Here is a 23397-nt window from a genome sequence, read left to right on the forward strand (position 1 = left end):
GCCTACTTTGCTTCACTTCTCTCCTGTGGTGGTGGAGACAGAGACTTCCTGCAGTATGAGAGCTCTTATTTTGCTGACCTCATGCTTTGGGAGAGCCTCTGCTTCCCTGGCTCTGCAGCACGTAACTGAGATTGTGTATTTGCCTTCAACACTGTCTGAATCTGCATACTTTCCCCAGATTCAACAGTCCCACAAGGAACAAGGTTTTCTTTTCACTGTGAACTAACTTCTAACTGCAGGTTTCTTGTTTAACAGAAAGCCAGAAATATAAAAAGTACCCATAATCTCGGGAAAGAAGTGACTCGGTTCTTTACACTATAGTTTGCAATAATACTACAGATGCTTACACAGATCTGCTATTCAATGTATGGGTGTCAGCTGAGTTTCAAAGTCTTAGTGCCTTTCTATGACAAGACTCTCAAAACAAACTGCAGTTGCCTATTCATCAGGCTTTGCAGTATCATAACACAGCATTGAAAACATGAGACTCTGGTCACCTTGTCCCTTTTGGGAACAGAAATCAGACACAGAGACAAAAGGCTAAGAAAGAAAAGATTCACATTCCTAACTTTTCATTACACATAGAAACAAAACCAAAAAACCACAAAAACCAAGACTTCTGATACCTTTTATTTTCTGAGATTGCCTTGTATGGCTAGAGAAGAACCTCTTGCTACCCACATCAGCATCTCCCTTTCTGGTCCATCTACAAGTATTTCACAGAAGCAGTGAGAAATTACTTTTTTATATTTCCAATAGAAACAGAAACATATTTTGAACTGTTGCTGGTCAAGTATTCGGTGCTCCAACTGGGGTGAGGAAAACTTCATCTGTTTCACTTGGCTTACAAAGAACCTTTATCTCTTCTTCCAAATGGTATGGTTGCAGGTGGATTTCCTGCTCTTATCTTACTAACTTTGTTGAACTGAATGAGATTCTCTTCTAATAGCAGTAAATACTGAGAGATACTGAGAAAGAAAACTAGGTACATCACAGTTATTGCCCCAACAAATAAGTTGACTAAAATACCACCAAAGTACAGGGCTTCTTTCAGAAACAATAAATCAGGAGTCATAAGTGAAAGCGATTACTTATGCTTAGAAGATTGCCTAGTACCATAATTTGAGAATTTTTACTGCTAGTTTGGTTTACTGCTTGGCTATAAATCGTATTTAAACAATCTTGGGATTGCTGTAAACCCCAGAAGCACAAGGAGTTCCAAAACAAGCCACCTTTGAGCACTGGAAGGCTGAAAGCTTCAGCACCAGCCACCCCTGGAAGCCTAATCCACAAACGACATTTCAGAAGGGTTCTTTATGTGTTAACCTATTAGTTTCCTGGAGTTTTCTTAGGAAGGTGTAAGGTCAACAAGTGACTAAATATCAATTAAATACCAAGGTTAGATTTGTTGAATTTCAGGAGCTCTATAGTAGGTAAGTCCTAGCATGTATCATTACTGAAATTCTTTTGAGGTCTAAGTTGAAATCCAAACCAAGAGAGTTTAATGCATAAAATGAAAAAAATCCATCAATCAATCTCAGTTGGGTAATTTTCAACAGATGCTTTACACTGATCCTCTGCTATGGGTGGCATCCTCAGCATATGCTCTGAGAAAATAGGTAGAAGAGGTGGGGAAAAAACCACAGATTTATATTGGCTTGTGATAAGTCAAGGAAAAATGCATTCCACTTACAGTAACAGAACTGGAAAGCACTGATGTGCTAGGATCTGGTCTCTTTTATCCTAGGTTCATCTGTTACAAATAAAAATGTTTTCATAAATAGAGAAAAAACCCAAGCAAACAGACCAAATATCTCCTTCTGCTCATGGTCTCTACAAATCATAGTGATACCAACAACACAAAAGCTTACAAAAAACCTAAGCAAAGGATTTTCTAAATTAGCATCTAGAGAGTTCAAGGAACATAATCAAATAAAGAAGGGTAACATCATACCACAGATGGATACAATATGAAATACATGATGTCTTAGGGAGTGAATCAATTCTTAGTCACTGCTCCATTTCTATGTCTTTGGTACTAAAGCAGTCTCAGGACAAATTTTCTCACAATGAAAAAAGTAGGCAATTTTAAAGGGAAATGGCCATAGAGGAGCATACAACTACACAGCATCTGATCTGTGGGTAAAGATTTCAGAAGCAATTAACATTGAATTGCTTTTCCCAAGCAAAACCAGCGCATCAAAAGTAAGGTAAAGATGCAAAGGTAAGATAGAGATAAAGAGCTTTTGCATACTGAATGACCACTGTGTTTTCCATCCACAGTGACAACCATGTCTGTCAGTGGATTTGATCTTAGCTTTGAGGCATGTAATATAAACATTCACATATTAGCTAGTCATCTGGAGACCTTTGTGGATGTATCAAAAGACCTAGGCAGTTCTAGGATGTGATTCATCAGGCTTACTGTAGATATCTACCTTAGTAACTGCTTTATCTACTATAGTTGAACAGAACTGCACCATTAAAGTGTATTTCTTCTCACTAATCCTAAAAGATCACATGTAGAACACCTCTATACAGACATCTAAACTCCAAATGTCTGCTAAAGGGTTAAGGAAAAGCCACAACACCTGGTGGCAGGCTAAGATGCAAGTCACTTGGTACCACATGTGCCTAGTCCACCTACAATACAGGAGCAAAGAACTTGGACCTGTGCTGAGGTACAGTTTTGTTTCTCTGTGATATGAGATTAAGTTTATTCCTAAACATATACTTATGGACAAATGGTAAAGATGGCAAGCAAGACTAAACGTCCACATCAGATAGTATCGACTTAAGTTAAAATTATTTTCATTGATTTCAATAAGAACAGAATTTGGCCAATTGGGAGAATGCCTGAAAATCCCACAACCAAGGTGCTTTTTCCAAAATAAGAAAAGGTTAATAAGAACTAGCTATTGCAGACCTGAGGCATTTACATTGAAGCTGAATTTTCAAAGTTATTCTGTACCCAGAAGTCCTATTGTAGGATCATTAAAAAAAAAAAAAACCAAAACAACACACACAAAAAACTGAGGCACTTAGCACCCCACCTGCATTCAGTTTGCTGAGCACATTTGAAAAATCTGACCTTAAATTATTATCTTGGACAGGTTCAAAATATGTTTTATGAAGGAAATGTGCTTGCTGTCATGTTAGTAAGAAAAGGAAGGGGGAAGAAAATTGTAATCCAGTCATTTGAAACTGGGTATCTAGTTTGTCCAAATATGCCTGAATATTCTTCCCTGTTATTCACTGCTTTATTTCAGGCTGTTGGCTATGCTTGTGCCAGATACAGGCATCAAAGCGAGATTTTTGTCTTGATAGAATCTCTGTATTAGAGGGAGAACAGGATTAAAAAAAAAATAAAATGTTAAAATATATATGACTCATCATCCCTCATTCAGGGCTATGAAAAACCTTAGAACTTGATTTAAATTTGGGGGGAAGGAGAGAAGAAGAAAAAAATAAATGTTTTAATTCAGAAACCTGGCCTCTCTACAGCAACCAAATTCTTCATGAGGCATCAGCCACTTATAAGGCAAGTAGTGAGAGTTAAAACAACTTAGTATTTTAATAACAACTTTCAGGATCTTTTACGGGTTTTGAACTTCTACCAAATCCAAGAGGTGATATTAATATTAATTCTAAAAAGAGATGTACAGGTTAGAAGAAGCATGCCTAAATTTCTATGTATTTATTTTATATCTGACTTTTGTGGTTAAGAAAATCTGTTCAAGTAGGTCTTTTAAATTGAGAAGAGCCCAAACTAAACAAACCTCTGTCTAAAATTTTCTCCTATGTTCCTTACACTAGTCCTTTTGCATAGGCAAGAATGAATGTATTTTAAATTCTTTTTCTACTTGTTATGTTGCTGGATTTTATTTCATTTTTCTTGTCTTGATCAGCAGGGTTAGACAAATCAGTTTCTCTACAAGAATCCGTTTAATTTCCTGGTTTTCCTGAACCAACAGGTACCCTGATGTCCATGTTTCTGGCTCTTAGAATACTTAAGCAGTAATAAAAAAATATATTTGAAACATTATGGAGAAAAAAAAAAAAAAACAAAACAACAAAAGAAACCCCTGCTGCTATTATATTACATAATCTGTTTTTAACAAAATGTAAAAAAAAAAAAAAACACAAAAAAACAACAACAAAACACCACAAAATCCTGCATAGCATTCTTTTAAGAAACTGTCTTGTTTTAGTTTGACATGCACAAAGAGAAAATAATATCAAATGGCCCTTAATACAGCTGCACAGGGAACACAGACAGTAAGGACTCAGGATTGATAACTTCTGTGTTTGCTGCAAGAGGGCACAGGTTTGCTGCAAGAGGGAGTTTTGGTTTTATTTTCCCAGCTCCTGGAGTCATGTTTTTAGGGAAGACTTTTTTTGTTTTTTATAAAGGTAATCTACAATAGTTCAGAAACCGGAGAAGGGAGCCTAAAAATAAACAGCTCTACGAAAGGTGGATTATGCCACATAAGCTTATCTCACTTGATGTTCAGAGTGATGTTTGAATGCTTAATGGTTAGCAAGACTTGCTATTTCCTCCTATTTCTTCACAACAATCTCACAGTCCCCCTGCTCTATAAAAGACCTGGATTTATTTGAAACCTTTCCCCATGTGAGACTGTGCCAGGAGGAGCTGAGAAACTAGAGATTTGTCTGTCCTCCCACAAATAAAGGAGAAGCAGGGTACATACGCCACAGTCATACTGATGTTCCCTCCTGAGCACCAGCCAGGGGCTGCAGCCCAGAAGGGAGGCACCCTAGAGCCCACAGCAATTTGTCACCATGCTGGGATTTGTAATATCTGCATCCAAGAAAAGTGTTTTGGCCTACTAAGAAGAAAGTCTCTCTTCTAAATACACCTATTTGTAGATAAAAAACATATATATATACACACACACATATATATATACATAGAAAATTTACAAACAAAAAGGCTGATGGCTCTTTTTTCAGTCTCCTGGTAATGCATAATGGACAGATATGGCAAGTAACAGCCAAAAAAGGAGAACAGAGTTGAATTAAACTATTTGAATTCAGGTGTTACAAAACGAGGCTGTTAATATCATCCCTCTGAAGGAAGCTATTATTGCAAGGAGAGGCTCTTCTTGGGCTGGGATGGCATTATCTTGACAAATGGGGTGGGATGATTTTGCTTAAAGAGAAAGGGAGGGCAGATACTTTTAAAATTACAGCAGTAATTCTAAAGCTGAATGGCAGTTTAAGTCTTCATCTTCCCTTGCAGCACATAATTGAGGCAATATCGTTACCTCATTACCAGAGGATACTGCTGTAAGCTTTGAAAATGGCCTCTAAAGAGCCACTGACACCGCTTGAAGAGTTTTGAGAAAACATTGTATTTAGGGACAAATTTAATTGTTCATCACATATTTTCTGATTTAAGTGAAAGGGCCTTTGCATTGTAAGCCACAAGCAGCAGACAGCAAGAGCAGCCTGAATGAGAATGCACGAAGTGAGAGCTATGTCAGTGCATAGAAAAGGGGGCTGGATTATTTTATTATGCAGTTGGGTAGCCCCCAGGACTTCATCCCAATCAGACCCAAGACGCAGTATTCATATACCTATGCTGCAGCACCACTACTTAATTCCTAGTTTTGGACCTCACTCAGTAATATGGATTTATACTATCTCTTCCTTGTCTCCAACATCTTCCATGCCATTTATTTGCTGTTGGTCAGCTTTTGCAGTTTCCAAGTCTCTTTGTCTGTCTCCAGTGACAGTGACAAAAGTCATATATAATTGGAGACAAAAACCTTATCAGTCTGAATAAAATTTCACAGCTCTTGTATTGGCACTGGAAGCACATGTATGAGTTTCATATGCTTCTATCAGTACCACCCCAGCATATTTTTTTTGTTTTTTATGAATGCATTTACAACAACTTGCAATTGCCTATTGAAGAGAGAGCCTCCCCCCTTCCTCTTCTAGGTGTCTCCTGCTTTCCATGCTGTCCATCTGGAATACCTCCTCTTGGCCAGGTGCAGTCATAAAATGATGCTTCTCAGCCCACTTAATTGTCCTCAAGTGACAGATGGGATTTGACTATAGCTGGTAAGCCATAAGCACATGAAGCAGATGAGCAGTTAATTAGCAGTGCTCGTGTTTCCCTGCAAATATCTATAGAAACTAGACATAAAGAGATAGCCTTATCAAGCCAGTTAGTCCATCCTCTCTCTAGTACCACATGAGGAAAAAACGTGTTAGATTTTAAACGTTTGGTTTTTGGTTGGTTTTGGGTTTTTTTTGTTGTTGGGTTTTTTGTGGGTTTTTTTTTCCCCCCCAAAGCTACTTTTAAAATCCCAAGTGACAAAGTTTCTATCAGGTCCCTTAGCAGACTATTCCACAGCCTAATGTATCTTGCTGTCAGGAAATCTTTTCTTTACATTCAGCCTAAAGCTAGGTCTTGAAAAATTGAGCAGGCAAAAAACAAGAGGAAAAAAATAATATCTGATAACTTTGTAGACCAAGTTCTAAAACCAAAACTGAGCCTTCATATTTCCTGGGACACATTAGCACTTCTGTAAGTGGTTGTATGAGAAAAAGAATCAGTGCAATTTTCTCTTGGGGGCAGGTTTAGCTTTATCCTAACACATGACACAAATCTAAAGATCAATAGGGTAGAAATGAATGAGGTGATCCCAGGAAGAAAGGCAATGCTATGCCTTATATTCCAGGTCAAAACATAATGGTCAATGTCTACGCAAGCAGACAGTCTCCCAACTTAAATTCATTTATTTCACCAGTATTCAAAACTCACAGAAAAGGGCTGGAGAACTTTAGCTAAAGAATCCCCTCCTGGGACCCAGCTATTTCATCAGATAACTCAGGATTTACTTAGGTTTTCAGAGTAAGTCAACCATACCTGAATAAAGGTGCTAAAAACTCAGCCTAAAGACAATTGCTCCATGAGATTACCAGAAATAAAGACATATTTTAGTATATTACTTCCACTACATTTAGTATGTTTGTTTTATACACATATGCCAGCCTTCTGATGTTGTTATGTGCTGAGTCTTGAGAATTCTGCTTATAGTTCATAACTAAAGAAATTTAACAAAATAAGACATGTCAGCCTCAAGAAAGAAGTGAGCTCCAGGTCTTGAAAACAGTTGTCTCTTTGCCAGTCCTTTAGTCTCCTCTATCATTTTTTCTCTTGGTTTAGAGCCTTCTCTTTATTATTTTCTGCTGAAAAGTCTCTCCCTAGAAGGATCCTTCACCAGCAACAGCAAAAATTTCTCTGTAGATGCAAGGCAGGTGCTAGTGAATTATTCAGCCCATAAAAAACTCAGGTCAGTCAGAAACCGGATGCACACCAAAAATCCCAAATTAAAGCAGCACAAGTGACAGAGACCATATCTGTTCATCAACAGGTATCTACTTGAAAGAGTGTCCCCTATCTGCCATACCTTCTAAATTGTTACAGGGATTACAGCCTATATGCAGGAGCTCAGACCTGCACCATCAGGAACCACAATCATCAGATCAGCAGTTCCTCAAGAGAGAAAGCAGAATCCCCTTTTTCCTCTTTTCAGCTTAAAGAGACCAGCAATACAACTTGACCTTTTCTTCCCAAGAAGTGAAGGCCTGCCTGCTCCAGCTGCAGAGTTCAGCAGCAAACCTCCTGGTACTCCCACCAACACAGCCAACCACTACAACTGTCAAGAAGCCCAAGGTGCAAATAAAACAATTTTCACCTAACAAGGAGTGAAACACTGTAAAAGCTATCTGAATTACTCAAACCAGAGACCAAGATTATATCAGCATCCTTTCTGAATCAGGGGTGCTAATAACAGTAAATTCAGCAGTGAAGCTCTGTCTCAATATCCTGGTACAAGATCATTGTATCTGCCCATACTTGTAAGCACTGAGTAATTAACACCTCTTTGCACCCTGCTGAAATACAGCTGTGGGCTCAGCCAGGCTGTGCCAGGAGGACTATAGGAATCGGAGTATCCCGGGTCAAATCAGTCTGAACAAATCTGAATTGTGTCATGCCTATGGTATATTCAGCCCAGTATCTTGTCTCTGCTAGTAGTCAATAACAGAAACCAATCAAAAAACTTAAAAGCAATGCAAGCCTAAAGTGATAATTTTCTAGAATACTCTCTCTCTCTTGGTCTCCTAGCTGTTTATGGTCTAGCTAACATTGTTAGCTAAATATACTGTCTCTGCACATAAAAAACTCTATGTCTTTCTTTTGTTTAGTTCTCCAACTGGTCTATAAATCAATGCAAACTTTTAGCAATCCTTGCATCCTTCAGCAAAGGGTTTCACAGCTTTTCACAATCCTAAGTGAAGAAATGCTTTATTTTGTTTGTTCTGGACCTGTCCCTTGTCAGTTTAATCTGTTGTCCTCCAAGATTTGTATTAGAAGAGACAAGGAACAAAAGTATCTTTCATAGTCTTAGATATCTTTATCATATCAAGCCAGAGTAAATCCCTTCCAAGCTGAGGAGTAAAAAGGCTATTCAATTATTCTTTGTGCAAAAACTGCTCCACACATCCATCCAGGCTGCCCTTCTCTGCATTTTTCCAGTTCCTCTTCCAGGACCAGAACTATGTAACAACATTGACAAGAGCACTGAAGTCACTTAACAGCTTAAACTGGACCTAAATGAGCTGTTGCAGACAAAGAAGTTGTACTGGTTGAACCCCTCTAGTCCATGCTTACCATTAAAGGCAATGACCAATTTACTTTCACTGGGTAATCACCTGCTGTACCTACAAAGCAGTAAGGCTTTGTACCAACCAGAAAAGTTCACACAGCACTTTTCAGGGATGCCCAGTAGCTTTACAGGGACTAGACCCCTACACTTTTATTTCTTGAGCTAGGAAGTACATACAGGCAGACATCTTGGCAAATAAGATGTTTATGGCATGAGCCAAACTCTCTTCTGCCATTCTATTTAATAATACAGAAAAGTAAATAAAATCATGAATGAATAATCATCTGAAAAATCTCAGGAATTCACAAATCACAGGTTTATTGATGACACAATGAGTAAAACATCTATATTTAATAACTACTATTGTTCTTATTTCTCTTATGGATTACGTGTGCTAATCACAGTGATTGTCTTTGAAGATTTATTGTCGCTTTTCATGTCTTCTGTAGTCATATTAGAAGCTTTCACACCAAGAAAAACAACATGCTGCTGCTGACTGCATGATGAGGGGAGTTAGAGTGGGCCGTTAAAAGTAAGTTTTTCACAAGCATTGAGTCTTCATTTAACTGAATGTCATGGGAGATAAAGCGTTTCTGAGTAATTATGGGAATTATCAGTGCAACTAGCAGGCATGGAGGACCATCACCCTGTTTTGGGTCACTGAGGTTTGGACAGCTGAGACTGGGTTGTAGTCTACAGAATGAAGCATTAGTTGCAGTTCAGCCAAATGACACCAAATGTGAAACAGCTGGTTGACAGCTGCAGAACCTGCTTGGGTTTGATGAAATTGTTTGTTTGTTTGTCAGTGCAGACTTAAAGGCAGTCCTGTAAAAGCAATAAGGAAAAACTGTGATCAGGGGACTTAAGAATGTTTTTGCTGGGTTTACAAGAGTAATTACAAATCTTGTAGACAATGAATTCTGCTTGGTTTTCCCATGTGAAAAATTTACAGGCAGTTTGCATTTTTCTCAATGAATAACTAAGCCAGTGATTTTGGGTCAGCTGAGCTTTCTGATTTTGTTACATTGACCATTTTCGCTACCAGAGACTGAGCTTATGTTTACCTGAACAATGAGGATGGAGAGATAAGAAGTCTTTGGGCTCTTCATCTAAAAGCTAAGGGAGTAGGTTAGCCATGAGCTCAGATAAATTACATACTCTAGAACTTCTGTTGAAATAAGGACCCCCAAAAATTAAGAGGCCAAATGAATCTTAGGTGTAGCATAATAAGTGCATAAATGTTGTATGTGTTATATGAATAAAAGGTTTTAGTCCATCACTGGAGTAATGATATTAGTGGAATTTTTCCTAGTATGAATGTCATCAGTAATTCAGTATGACAAGTAGGAAATATGTGAAGAAGATTGGGTTTGCCTGGACATATACTTGGAAGATTTCTAGCATCGCAAGCAAGATAGGAAGCTAAGTATAGCTATTTCTGCATTTTTTTGATAATTCCAGATGCCAGTATATCCATATCCCTCCCAAATGACTATTAGATAAACACAGCAAAAATAAACAGGAAGATAATGCATGTGATGACTATTTTCTTCAACTCTGTTAAAGCATGTAAACAATTGTACAAAAGGGTTCAGTGGCTTCTACTTTAGCTAACACTTGCTATTTCAGTACTGTTTTCATAAAAGTCTTGCTGAAATGAAAAGCCTAAATGAAGCTCTCCAGTGGGCTTACTTGTGTAGGCATAGCTGACTGTTGTTGCTGCTGCACAACTCTGGGGTTTGACCTGGTTTCCATTCCACTGGTTTAGCAGTACCTCACCATTGCCTAAGCCTCATTACAATGTCCCCCAGTTTAATGGGTGACCTTATCAACAGCTCTACCGTAGACACTGTATGTGATCACAGACTAGTTTAAGTCAAAATCCATGCCCCATTTTTCTTGCTTATAGAATAGTAACAGTAACCCAATTTACATGGAAAGCTCCAAGGATCAATTTATTCATATTTGCTCAGAGTCCTGAGTGGAAGATATACTAAACATATATGCAGTTGTTACTGTAGTGTCAGCATGCTAATACACAGTCCCCAAAAGCTCTGCACTCTAGGAAGACATAAACTATCAGGAACTCCTCATTCCCCTTTCCCATGACTGGGAGAGATGAATCATCTGTTAAGGATAATCTCTAACACATTTACAAGTGAAGTAGTTGGGAGTTTCATTTTTAAGCTTAAGATAATACAAACCATGTATCAGCCAACAGCATTTCCAGTACGAACAGTACTGAGCTGCTGCATGGAACTACTCTACCATGGGAAACTTTCTTTCACTTTTTTCAGCTGCTTCTTTTCATTTTCAGGTCTCCCAAGAAGGACTGGCCGTGAAGTCCTTTTTAATTCCTTGATGACAGTCATGTGTCTATCCTCTCCCCCCGCCCCCCCCCCCCCCCACCACCACCACTCCACCCCCCCCACCCCACCCCCCGTTGCCTCTGTACAGCTAAAATTTGGAGGTTAATTCTCTCCAGAGATTAGGAACTGTGATGGCCTGCTTTGCCACGGTCCAAGCCTCCCACTCCAATACTATATGTTTTATGTCATTTTACCTTCATATTACCCCTCCTGTGAACCTTAAAGTAAATTCAGCATTTTTACAGCCTATTTTATTTGGAGAAGTCATTGAACTATATGTTCCCTTTATGCATAACCATCTACAAAGAACAGACCTACTAGGGCAAGAAAACAAAAAAAATGAGAAAGGAGGAAAGAAAAACTCTACAAGAAGTGGTACCATATCTGTATAGCTATGAGCAATCTGAAAAACATTAAGAAAGCTGGATTTTATTAGAAATTGAGAAACAAGCTTGATTTATTTAGATTAGACTAATTATAATTTGGAGAGTGTCTTTTCTAGAAAATACAAAATCTTATTTTCTGTAAAAATAGGACAAAATGCCACATTAAAGCTTTTCACATGATAAAAAGTTCAATTTTGTTTTAAAACAAACCCCACAAACATTCCAGCTGAACATATTAAAAAAAGAAAACCACCCACCAAAGGAAGATGTTGTCAAACAACATCTCTCTGCCTGCCCCGACATACCCAGTAAACTATTTTAGACAAAACATATTCTCTAATGGAAAAGTTGATTGAAAGTTCTTCACCAACTCTCACTAAGTTGTGTCTCTCCTTTTGCCAACAGAAAGTTACTCCCCTGAGTGTATCCTTCATCTTCACTAGTCTGTAAACACTTCATAAACATCAGTACACCTAGACTCAAGACAGGCCTCTGACATAGGTTAGCATTATCTCCTATTACAACAGCAGGAGTAAAAAGCAAAGTTTATGCCTATGGCCAAGAATGAATCTAACCATATGCACACACAGCATGTGTATTACAAACATATATGTTTAATTATTTGAAAAAATTAATTAAAGGGATAGAAAGGAATTAAAAATGTTTTTGAGCTGACTTATGTTTTATTCAAACAAGAGGAAGATACTTTAAGTTGGACTCATTTAACCTTTCCAAAAATATTTATTGATTCTGAAGTGGAAACAAAACTGTGAATTATCAAAGCATTTCATTTTCCATTTCCATTTCAGAAGTGACCTAACGTATAATATACAAAAGGGGGAAACATTTCCAAAATTAAGCAAATTGTAATCATGAAAGTGGTCCTCCCTTTTTCTTTGCAATCAAGTGTGTGTTTTGGCAAATTTTACTAATTCCTGCATAGACTGTTTCTTGCAGACCTACTTTGACTTTAAGACCAAAGGCTTAATTACAAGATTATGCTTCCTCCTTGAGTTTTTTTCTGGTTTTGTCCTATAATAAATGAACATATATTTATACATATATATGTCACAGGGACTGGTACTGCCATTCCTTTCCCTTGTGAGATGCCAGGTTTTACTGGATATCAATATTAAAATGCACTTATTGCTATACAGTCCACATTTTATTTTTATTAATTTTTAATGGTGGTTAGAAGTATTGATTTCAAAAAATATTTGTTATGATTTAATACTTTATTTTTTATTTCATCCCAATTGTTTCATATATATTTGGCAAACAAATGTCTCATTCTAGCCATGTGTGATTTGCCAGCTACTAATATTCATGATCTCCTTAATCACTGTTCATCTTGTGTTCAGATCATTGGTCATCCTAATCATGTGTGTTGGTCATCCTAATCACAGGTGCTGTGCTCCTCTGAACGGCTAAGACACTTCAAAGCATGGACATTTGAATATAACACTAGTCAAAGAAATCTTAGAAAAATTAATGGGAATCTAAGTGACCAATATCTCTTAATGTCACCCTAAGCTTAGCATCTAACAGAATTACAAGGAACCATCTTCCTCCTGATCATCAATTTCCAAATGCCTACTGGTAAGCTCATATGTCCTTTTCCTTAAAATGAATGTGATTAGACTGACATAAAACAACTAAAAAAACCCTCTGTAATCGAAAGAGATAACACAGCCTAACGAAGACCTCATTCTCAGATCTTTCTGCAGTTTCTGGTGAGGTGGTCGTGTAAGGGCCCGTATATCTGATGGCCTGTGTGTGTGAAGTCTACCCCAACTAGGTCTCAGTTTTAGTTAGGTCACTACATCTGTGATTTAACACTAACTACAGCAACATGGGAGTAGCAGGATGTGTCAAATGTGAGGATGAGTTCAATGAGCCATGCTGGAAAGAACTGAAGCAGCTGTTCCTTGGCTGTAAATCCTATAAAGGTAAATCCTGTAGTTGAGATAGGATGTGGCCTAACTTCGATTTTTCCATTCTGCGGTAGGACACTGATCAGGTAGAAGTCACCAATGCACAGAAGTTCACCATGTCCTATCTCAACCTTCTTGCAAGAGGATAGGTATCTTCCTTTTCTTGACACATTCTCAAATATAGGGAAGTAGCCACAAACCCACAGGGTCATTACAGATGTTTGTTATGCTGTTTACAGAACTAAGCAGGTGAAAAATTTGTCAGACAAAACATTAAGATGAGCATGAAATGCAGTCATCTGTTGTCCAGCACAGAAGAGACAGATCTCAGCTCATCTCTCTGGAAAAGATACCTTATGAAGATGGACCTGTCACATTTTAGAGTGTGTTTCACATTAATTTGAAAGCTTGTTGCTAGGTTCGACTAAGAATTGAGGGGAGGAGTTATAATTATTAACGAGTGACTCATCAACTCACTGATGATAAAAAAATCTTTGTGTTCAGTGCTAAGGAAAAATAAATAAATAGCATCCTCATTTCACTCACTGATTCAGGGAGGTGAAAGAAGGATGAAGAAAAAAAATGCATAGAGGACTTGAATAAATTTTTCCATGTTTATCAAAAGCCTAAAACAGGTTAGATGTCACAAATAAAGCACCCCACAGTGGCTCAAGAAGGATCAGCTATATACAGCGTGACTAAAGACCCATATCATAAGCCTTTCTTTAGCTTAGCCTGGCACTCTGGCTCAGAGGCAAGAAGGGTCATACAAATATCTAAAGAGACAGAGACATCTTAGCTGTACCACTGCTGATTCTTCTCTTTTCTCCTTTGTCCTACCAAAATTTTTCCAATCTTTCTCCAAACGTGCCCCTCTTTGCCTTCAGTGCATTCACTCCCATAAATATCCATCAGGCTGCTCTTCAGCTCCTCTGCTCTGACCCTCTGCCAGTAAGGTCAGTTCTCTCCAGTTCAGATGAAACTGCTGTCACCCACCCCTGGATCTGAAAGAAAATGTCTTTTATTGAGGCACCTGAAACTTCCTCTTCCACCTGTTGGAGGACCATCAGGTCCAGTCAGGGCAGGGTGCCGGGAAACCATGGACAGGGGAAAGCTCACCTTCTGTGGACTCCTGTCCACAACATGTAATTGTGAAGCTTCTCAATAACCTTCCCCTGAACTCAAGATGATATCACTGTCAAAATTCATCTGGGGAGCTGTGAACAGAAGATGTAGCTGTGGTGATAAGGAAAGGTCACACTGTCCTTGCAAAATGGGTGCTAACGGAAGCACATGGCTTGGTGTGCTACTTAGTCATGTGAAAATGGATCAGAAAATACATACGTCACAGTGGTATTTGTCAAGCAAATTGAGATTTTTCAGGGATAACTACAAGATATTTTGATTATAGGCAGCCTACAAAAAATCCCCTTGATCTTCTCCTCCATGAGAGTTTCTGGGACCTAATACTTTTTTTTACTGAACATTTCCAGAGGAGCTAAGTTATGTGACCTGACTACAGGGAGAAAGTGCAGTCAATAACTTGGAGAGCAAGTAATCAATGTTGTACCCTTATTTAAAAACCAGTATACAGTAAACATATGCCAGCAGCAGTGATAATATTCACCTACAGAGGGGAGAACTCATACAAAATGCCAACTAGCCATCAGTTTAGGGAACCAAGAAAATGCTCTTAGTCCAGATAAGTTATGTTCTGTCAATGCAGTTTGGCCTTTTTTAGTTTAGTAGACTTGTTTCACATACAACCTACGCAGAGCTTTCTGAGTATCATATGTATTTATTTAGTCACGGGAATATTTACAAAGGGAATGAGATCAAATGATTACTGAAATGATTGGGAAGGTTTTGATTTTCATCTCTGAGGAGACAGACCTTTGTTGTTGGCTGCTTTCAAACCAGACAGGAACTGCTGAGTGAGCCATGACAGGCATTTTTTTTCCTCCTGACTTTTCCTTTCGCCATTTGACTGCTCATTGTTTTCATTCTGTACTGAAAGGGCAGATACATCAGTTTAAGGCTGTTAACAGAGGGTTCTGATATAAATTCTGGTACGGTCAGTTTTACCTTTCTAGTACACATACAGGTCCTGCCCTTTCACTGATATCACAACCCACCCATCCTGCCACTGCAACAGAGGATGCAGCATGTGTTCCTTTCCTGTTCTTAATTTTTATCTTCAGGCTGTAACAAAAGAAAGATTACTCATCCTGACTGGCATGTATACTGAAGCTTTTCTGAGGAGCTTAGACATGATGAGAGAATGGTTAAGGACTCTCTGCACCTGGTGCCATTTTGAGCTCCCTTGCTTTTCAGCCTGCCAACACAAATTGCAACTCTACAGGCAGGAGAGGAAAAATTCCTCACTTCCTCACCAGTGTGCATATTTCTACCAATATCACACCTGTCTGATCCCCACAATCTATGTGGCTTGATCATATTGAGGTCTTCCAAAGTCTGTCCTTCACCCAACTAAGTCAACTCAAACGCTATAGTCTTAACTGGACAGATGAAGCAATTTATCTCAGTCCTGCACATCAAGATTTATGCTCAGCCCTGACCTACCTCCTCTGGCTTCAGGGAAAGAGTCACACTGATAATTTTCTGCACCAGTGCCATACACATGTTTTCCAAGGATTTTCAGTGTAACATTAGCTCTATTAAAATAGACAAGGTGCTTTCAGCCATCATGTACTTTCTGTTGATTTTATCCTTAATCCAGCTTTCTGCTGGATTTTCTGCTCAGAACCTATGTTGTTATGAACTGGGATGCACCAGCCCTACCTGTCACCTTCTGACCAACCAGGATCCAGGACCCTGGATTTACTGCTATTCCAGGGCCCTCTCCTTATCTCACCTCTTTCCATAACACCACAGTGATAGCAGATCTGCCAGAGGATTAGAGACCAGTTCCTTCCTGAGGAGTGATTAGCAGAAGCCTCCTAAATGCTCCATTGTACCGCTCATACTATGGCTGCAGCCATCCTCTCATGTCTATTCTTATTTAGCTGGCATATCCTCTCAGCACATAAGTTTTCCATAGCTGGAAGAATGATTTCAAGAGCAGACACTCAGAGGCCTTGATATCTCACAACACTTGTTGGCAAGATGCTCCTAGAATAATCCCACTTGGCAAAGTAAACTGACTTCCAGGTAGGACTTGGCAGACAAAAGTATTCTGGTCCCATGAATTGAAACGAAAGTGGTTACAATTTCCTCGGCCCGAACTGAGACAGAAAGTATGCAAGCCTTCTAATGAGCTAGAAGTGTTTAGTTCCAGTTCAACTGACAGATTTGCTTGTCATTTAGCAAAATGGGATTTGAGCATGGCTCCTTTTACGATCAAGTTTCATATGAATTATTTTCAGTTTTCATACAAAATGCATGAACTGGAAAGAAAAAATAAAATTTATCTTCCAGAAAAAGGTAAGATGGGGTGTTCTGTCAATTTTCTCTCTACATTTTTTTCAGTCAGGAAATTCATAAAAATGACCATTCCCAATCATGTTTCATTCTGATAAATCTATATTTTTCTGAGAAAAACAAGAACATTTATCACTGAAAAAATTCCACTCAGCTCTGTCTTCTATGTAGGTCAGTAGGGATTCTGCATAGGACCATACCCTGACAGTACATCTCTTCCTTTTCTCCCATGTTTTCAAATCAGCAATTTTTTTACTGAAAAGATGTTTTCTGAGTTTTGCTGCTGCTGCTCATTTCTTATGCCAAAGTTGGCATCTGGATTTTGTCACAAATGTTTTCCCGTGAAGGTGAGGATGTCATCAGAGACCCCAATCATGGGCAGGACAGAGCAAATGACAGGAAGAAAGAAAATTTGAAAGCACTGTCATGCAAATATTCTGAAGTATGGAGACAAATGCTGGTCCTAGGGAAGCAGAAATACTTCTAAATGACATGTCCTTTTCCCAGTTTTCCATGTGGCATCACTGTGGGCCTTTTAATGACATGTTTACATCCATTAATTTTATGCCAAGGTTTGGCACCCACCCACGCAGAAGGTAATTTGAGTTTCTAGAACCAGAATTACTGCTTACGAGCTTCCCTCCCTCCTGTGCATCCTGGGTTGAGGTGGGCTGGGAGGAGAGTGACAGCTGGCCTTTCACTGAAGTGCTGCATCACACTTGGGCGATTTGTGCGTTTTGTTATTATTCCAGCATACTTGGATGAAACCTTGTCTTTTGTTACAAGTTTCAGTTGATGACTGGAAGCTGTTCAGTGCCCTGCAAGCACACGCAGCCTCTGGACACTGATAGAGTAAATCCCAGCACCTTGGTGATATCCTTAGTCACAATAATCGCAGCCTACAGAGTTAAGGCAAAGAGGAGACATAAGGGATAGAGCAATGGCCCATTTGGTGTTGGGCAATGGACTCCACAGTCGTCATGACTGGCTTCAAGGAGCCACAGATGTCTTCCTTCTGTCTTTCATAAGTAGTGTTACTGCTTTTCAGTCCAGCACCTAGAGAACAGTTACTCTCTCCACAAAAACAAACACATGACAACAGACTACAACAAACCCAAAGAAAATAAGGCTGAGCACTCAGGCCAGAAAGAAGACTAAGTTACACACTTGGAACAAACTAACCTTTTTCTCCTACAGGTGATCTTTGTAGGTCAAGGCTGAAATGCATTAACAATGCAAAAAGGGGTTTGGGGGTGAACAAGCACTGTCACCACCCTCTCCCTCCCCTCTGTGTGGGTGGATAGCAAATGCATCCTCAAGGGTTGTCAGTTTGCAACCTCTCATCAGGGGGTTAGATTCACTCTAAGTCACCTGAAGTATATTCCTGCCTACTACCCATTAAACCTTGATAATTTTGAATCAGCTTCCTATCTTGTTTTTTCTCTCACAAGGACAAAAAAATAATTAAAAAAGGGTATTAGCTGGGTCTAACAACATTACATTGCAAGGTTCAGTCAGTGGCCAGAGTCCTTTGCAAAGAGGGAGCAGGAGCTCTTTGATGGGGATTGACTGGGAGCTGTCAGCTCAGGTCCACCTGAGGAGCAGGTAGAGCAGGGGCTGTGGAGCAAGGCTACATGTGCCATTTGTACTTCCCATTGGGAAAAATTATCAGTTATGTTCCAAATGTAAATTTAAACAAGAAATGCTAATGCTGTGAAGAGCGACATGGGGCAGAGAGGACAGCAGAAATGGTGGCTCTTAGAAATTATCACATTTCTCACCCTGCATGGTGCATCCAGGTCTGCCTGCTTACCTGCATGCCAGCACCTAACACAGCCAGATACCAGGTGACACAGGGCCCAGAGTCACCCTAAAGAAAACAGAGCTGTGCTGGGGAGAGCAGGACAGACACTGTCTCCGATCTTAGAGGTGATACAGATCTTTGCTGGGATTAATAGGTTAAAAAGGCTTGGTTGAGCATAATGAACTTTTTCTTCCTGTCTCTTTGCATTGTTGTTTATTTTTTATTGCATCCCCTCTCTCCCTGAGAATTAGGAGCAGTTTCAGGGAAGGTCTGAAGCTCTGTTTCCTGCTGCTGCAACAAGCTAGCTATGAGAGCACAGAAAAAGGACTCTGTTGTGCTCAAGTGGTGATCTGTAGGCAATGCAAACTAACCACCAACCCAGGGCAAATTGTAAACACTGAAACTGTAACCAGCCTGAAACACGGCAAGAGTAAAAGTAATTATCTCTCTCTCTTCCTTCTTGCCACAAGCTCAAATTTGCCTTAGTACATCCTCTGTACACAGCAAGGTCCAATAGAAAATTGATACCCTGCATGGCAATATTTCCTCTTTCCTGCGGAATAGAAAATACCAGTGACAATTCTGTGGTGTCTGCTGGACTTATCCCCGGTGAGCATTGTATAATAAAGTTAAAAGGTGTCAATATAATTAACTATGACTTTATAAACTTAAGTGATGTTTACTGTTTGCCTTTCAAAGCCTGTCTCTTCTCATCAGGAGACTTATTCTGTCCTATTAATCCCAAAGATGGGGTAGGTAAAATAAAGTCTACTCTTAATATCTCCATGCAGTGCCCCAAAAAGACTAGATCAGCCCTGGTAAAAAATTATTCATTCTTTAAATCAATGCTATTTGTCTCCTTTAGGTAGGAAGGAGTTACCCAGTTTAAGAACCTTTCCTTGCATACATTACCACAACTGAATACTTTACATTTCCAGTTTACTAATCCATCCTACTGGGACCATTGACTTAATCACTGAATTCTGCTCTCCCCTTTAGTTGCTTTCTTGTTTTATTCAGTCATGCACATGTTTTGTGATGCAAAAGTGTACACGTGTCCATGCAAGTCAGGAAGAGACTCAGTATCCATTTTGCTACATCTTGTCCTGTGCTACCATTTAGATGCTTCCCCCCCACCCAAATTCTCAGTATACTTAGTCTTGCAGAGATCGTATATGTCTGATGACGTCAGACAGACGTGACATAGCATATACCTGCTTGTGTACCCCATCCCCCGCATGCCCACCTTGCCAATTCTGGATGTCCATCGTTAATGCCATCACCTTACCAAGAACACCAACCTCTGTGACAGGAGACACTGAAGTGGATGGCCACTGCCCCTCCACAGCCCTCACTCCCTTTCCTTCTCTAGCTGTTCCTACGCCTTCTGTTTCTTCACATGTCATTTGCCAAGGTCCCCACTCTTTCATTGTGTGGTTTTATATACAGCAGAGTTGATCTGTTCAGCAAAGTTCTTCCTTGGCTTTGTAGGATTTACTAATTCCTCCAGAAAGATGAAATCACTTTCACAGCTTTACTCAATCTCTCAATTTTTCCTGTATTAGAAACCAAACTATTATCCTTTCTTTCAAACCTCTTTCCATCACTGTTTCAAAACTGCCATAAAAAAAATATCCTATTGACATTTAAAAATATAAATATTCTTTTTGAACTGCCTTTTTGTGATGAGAGAAGCAGAAACCAAACTGAGATTCATTTCTCTACACAAATAATCTTATCTAGGTTAGCAAGAAAAGGAAGATAAAGTTATACATTTCTCTGATGCTTTTAAAATGCACAACAACACATTTTTTGCCATCAGAGGTGACTGTGTATAAATGTTTTGTGTACATATCCATATATAGTTTATATCATAGCTATATAATTTATATATACATATGAAAAAACCCTTGCACTTACCTTTGAGAAGTAACATTTATCCCAAGTTCGGTAAAATAGTCTCAGATAACCACTTAGACCTTCCTTCTATGCCATGCATCCTTTTTTCAAAAGAAGATATAATCAGAAAAATCCTGGTTGATCTCTAGCAAACCAAAATGCAGACTAGATTGTTTGTCAGATGCAGCCTGATTCAGTAAAGTCCAAGTGTGGGAATCCCTGAGATTCCTTTTTCAGTAATATCCAAAGCACAAAAAAGAGAAAGGAAAAAAAAAAAAAAAAAAAAAGAAAGGAAAAAAGTGAATAACTTGTTCTTTTCTTGTTTGGTTTAAAAAACCCAGTCTTGAAGGACTAAGCAGCCTGCAGGCTTTTCAAGCATTCAGATCCTAGTGCATCCCAAGGTAGCACATGCATTTTGGTACTGCAAATCTTCAAGTTCATACTAGCAAGCCCAGATTCTGTGTATGTGCGTGTGTGTTGGGGAGGGGGGTCGAGTTGTATCGTGGGGGGAGAAGAGAGACAGGGAGATATACACACACACACACTCACGCAGAGATGGAAAAAGGAAAAACAGCAAACTGAAGTGATCTCACAAAGTGCTCTAGATGGCAGAGCCTGCACGGCTTGTAAGACAAGCGATGTGCAGACACCAAAAAGAAAAAAAAAAAAAAAAAAAAAAGAAGAAAAAAAAAGAGAGAGAGAGAAAAACCCGAGAGAACTAGCAGGCAGCTTCAGGAATTTCTTCTTACCTCTTCTGACGATGCAACATACAGCAAGTGCTTTGTGCTGCATAGGAATCCGTGCAGGCACGACTCATTCAGACCCCTCACTTCTGAAATAAAGAAACATGTAGCATAGGAAAGGGAAGAAAATCAGAAACCAGATGAAAGAAGAGTACGAAAAGAAGCTATTAAACAAGTAAGAGTGCCAAGGAGGAGGCTTGAGTGGGTGGGAGGTAAATAGTTGGTACAGAAAGAAGCATCCAAACTCCTGGTCCTAATACAGATTGGCTCTGTAATTATGTGGCAAAGCACTGCCTTCTAAGCCATTGCATAATAATAGAAACCTAAGCTGTGTAGACACAGCCTGACATGCTAAATCCTCAGGAGCTACACTCAACATTTGTCAGTGGAAAGCGTGTCATTCTCTGGGGGCGGGGGAATCTGAGGGAAAAGGGGAGAGAAATTTTACTGCAAAATGCACAAGCTGCAGCTGCAAAGAGCTCTCAGGTGGTGCTGATGTCTGAAATGTTGTAGTGGAAGTCATATATATCCGTATCTATATAGGGAGAGGTAGATAAATACAATAGCACTGTCAGTTCCATTCATGTTATTTAATACTAGAAAATTTTCCCTTGCTATATTTTAGTAACTTAAATGACAAAGAGAAGAACATGTACAAAGGCTTTCTGTGTTAAATATGATTATTTCTAACGCTGATGGTGAGAAGTAGTTCTCCCTTTCTACTGAACAGTATTAGAAAGTCTAAATAAAAAATGAATTAAGATAAAAGAACTCAAGAGGATCAATCAGCCTTTCCTATTTACTGGCGGGTTCCTCTCTCCAGCCCTTCAGATACAGAGACTCACATTTTCTTCTGCCTCTCTTGGTTGAAGAGGCTCCTAGACAGACCCAGGGAAAGATGAGCACTGACTAAATGAGAGTAGGCATAACCCCAACTCATTCAAACTACCACACACCAGTATCAATACAACAACAGACAGAAAAATTTATAATGCACATGGAAGGAATCAAAAACAAAGAAGGGAGTATAATTTTGCAGTGGGAATTTACCTGGAAATTGTGGCCCTGGCTCACACCTATGGTCCATCTAGTCCAGTATCCTGCCTCTGGACAGTGATCAGTATGACACACCTCTGAGGAATCTGAATTAATTTGTGCAGCTAGGGCTAGACAGCTAGGGCTAACCTGTTCATGGGCAAAGCTTCTCCTTAATCCCTCTTCTTTAGAGATTAGTTAATGCACTGAAGCATGATCAGGGGAACACTCTTCTTCTGCACATCCAGATTAAACATGTAAGGTCTGATTCTGAGGTCTCCTTTGTAGTTGGTGCAAAGTACACCTCTTTTTAGGCACCCTAGATCTAAAGAGTAAAATTGTCTGATGCTTTGTAAACATACCAGTGTGAAAAAAGGGTATAAGTTCAGAAAGAGCTGTAGTATTTCAGTCTGGAGAGTAAGAATTTTTATATAGCCTAATCTAGCCTAGTTACTCTCCTCATTTACTCCTTACTCCTGATGAAAACAACAACTATATTTCAAGAAGCCATCCAGTGCAGGTAGAAGAATTAGGTCACTCAGCTAATATGTAGGTATCAAATTTGGCCTCTGGAAAGTCAAACTAGACTGAATTGAAAACTTTGAAGATATTTTTGAGAATGACTGCATAGTGCAACATATACTTTTTTGGAGGGGCTCATGAAAAAGTTTCTGCTGCAGACTTCATATCCGTCACTGTTACTGGTCTCACTCCTTGATCTATGCCTGCTGTGTTCCCAGGTGACTCTGTACCCCCAAGGTGGAGACTGCAAATGTTGCGCATAAGGGAGTTACACTGTGGTAAAGCATAGGAGGAAGGACTGTGGACAGAGCAATTGCCTATTTTGCAGCGTATCCAGCTTTCCTCAGCTTTATGTGGAATAGTGCTGAGGGGCTCTTCTTGGGAGAAGGCCAAGAGTTAGAACAGTTGCTAACTTTACTGGCCACTGAAGTAAGCGGCCTGGTCAAAGAAAGAGTTGAGAAGCTGGTAACTGCCAAACTAGGCATTGAGAATCTTTAAAAATTGCTTCATTTACTAGATGACTAAAACATGAATTTAGGAAGCTAACTTTGAACATAGC

At 39.3% G+C, this 23397-nt stretch overlaps 1 protein-coding gene across 5 annotated transcripts in view; it reads right to left on the reverse strand.

Annotated features, from left to right (window-relative positions):
- LRFN2 (leucine rich repeat and fibronectin type III domain containing 2) overlaps positions 1-22356 on the reverse strand; it is a 160962-nt gene extending 138606 nt beyond the window's left edge. For 2 of the 5 annotated variants that reach the window (XM_074863497.1, XM_074863498.1), the window contains exons 1-2: positions 21288-21560; positions 20560-20639 (exon numbers count right to left, since the gene is read on the reverse strand). The gene's annotated coding sequence lies outside the window, so the exon portion shown is untranslated. Of the gene's footprint in view, positions 1-20559; positions 20767-21287; positions 21561-22331 lie in introns of those variants that run through there. The other 3 variants (XM_074863500.1, XM_074863499.1, XM_074863496.1) reach the window with 3 other exon arrangements.
- Positions 22357-23397: the final 1041 nt, after the last annotated feature.

The sequence above is a fragment of the Strix uralensis genome, chromosome 3 (genome assembly GCF_047716275.1).
Source record: "Strix uralensis isolate ZFMK-TIS-50842 chromosome 3, bStrUra1, whole genome shotgun sequence".
NCBI classification, from domain to species: Eukaryota; Metazoa; Chordata; class Aves; order Strigiformes; family Strigidae; genus Strix; species Strix uralensis.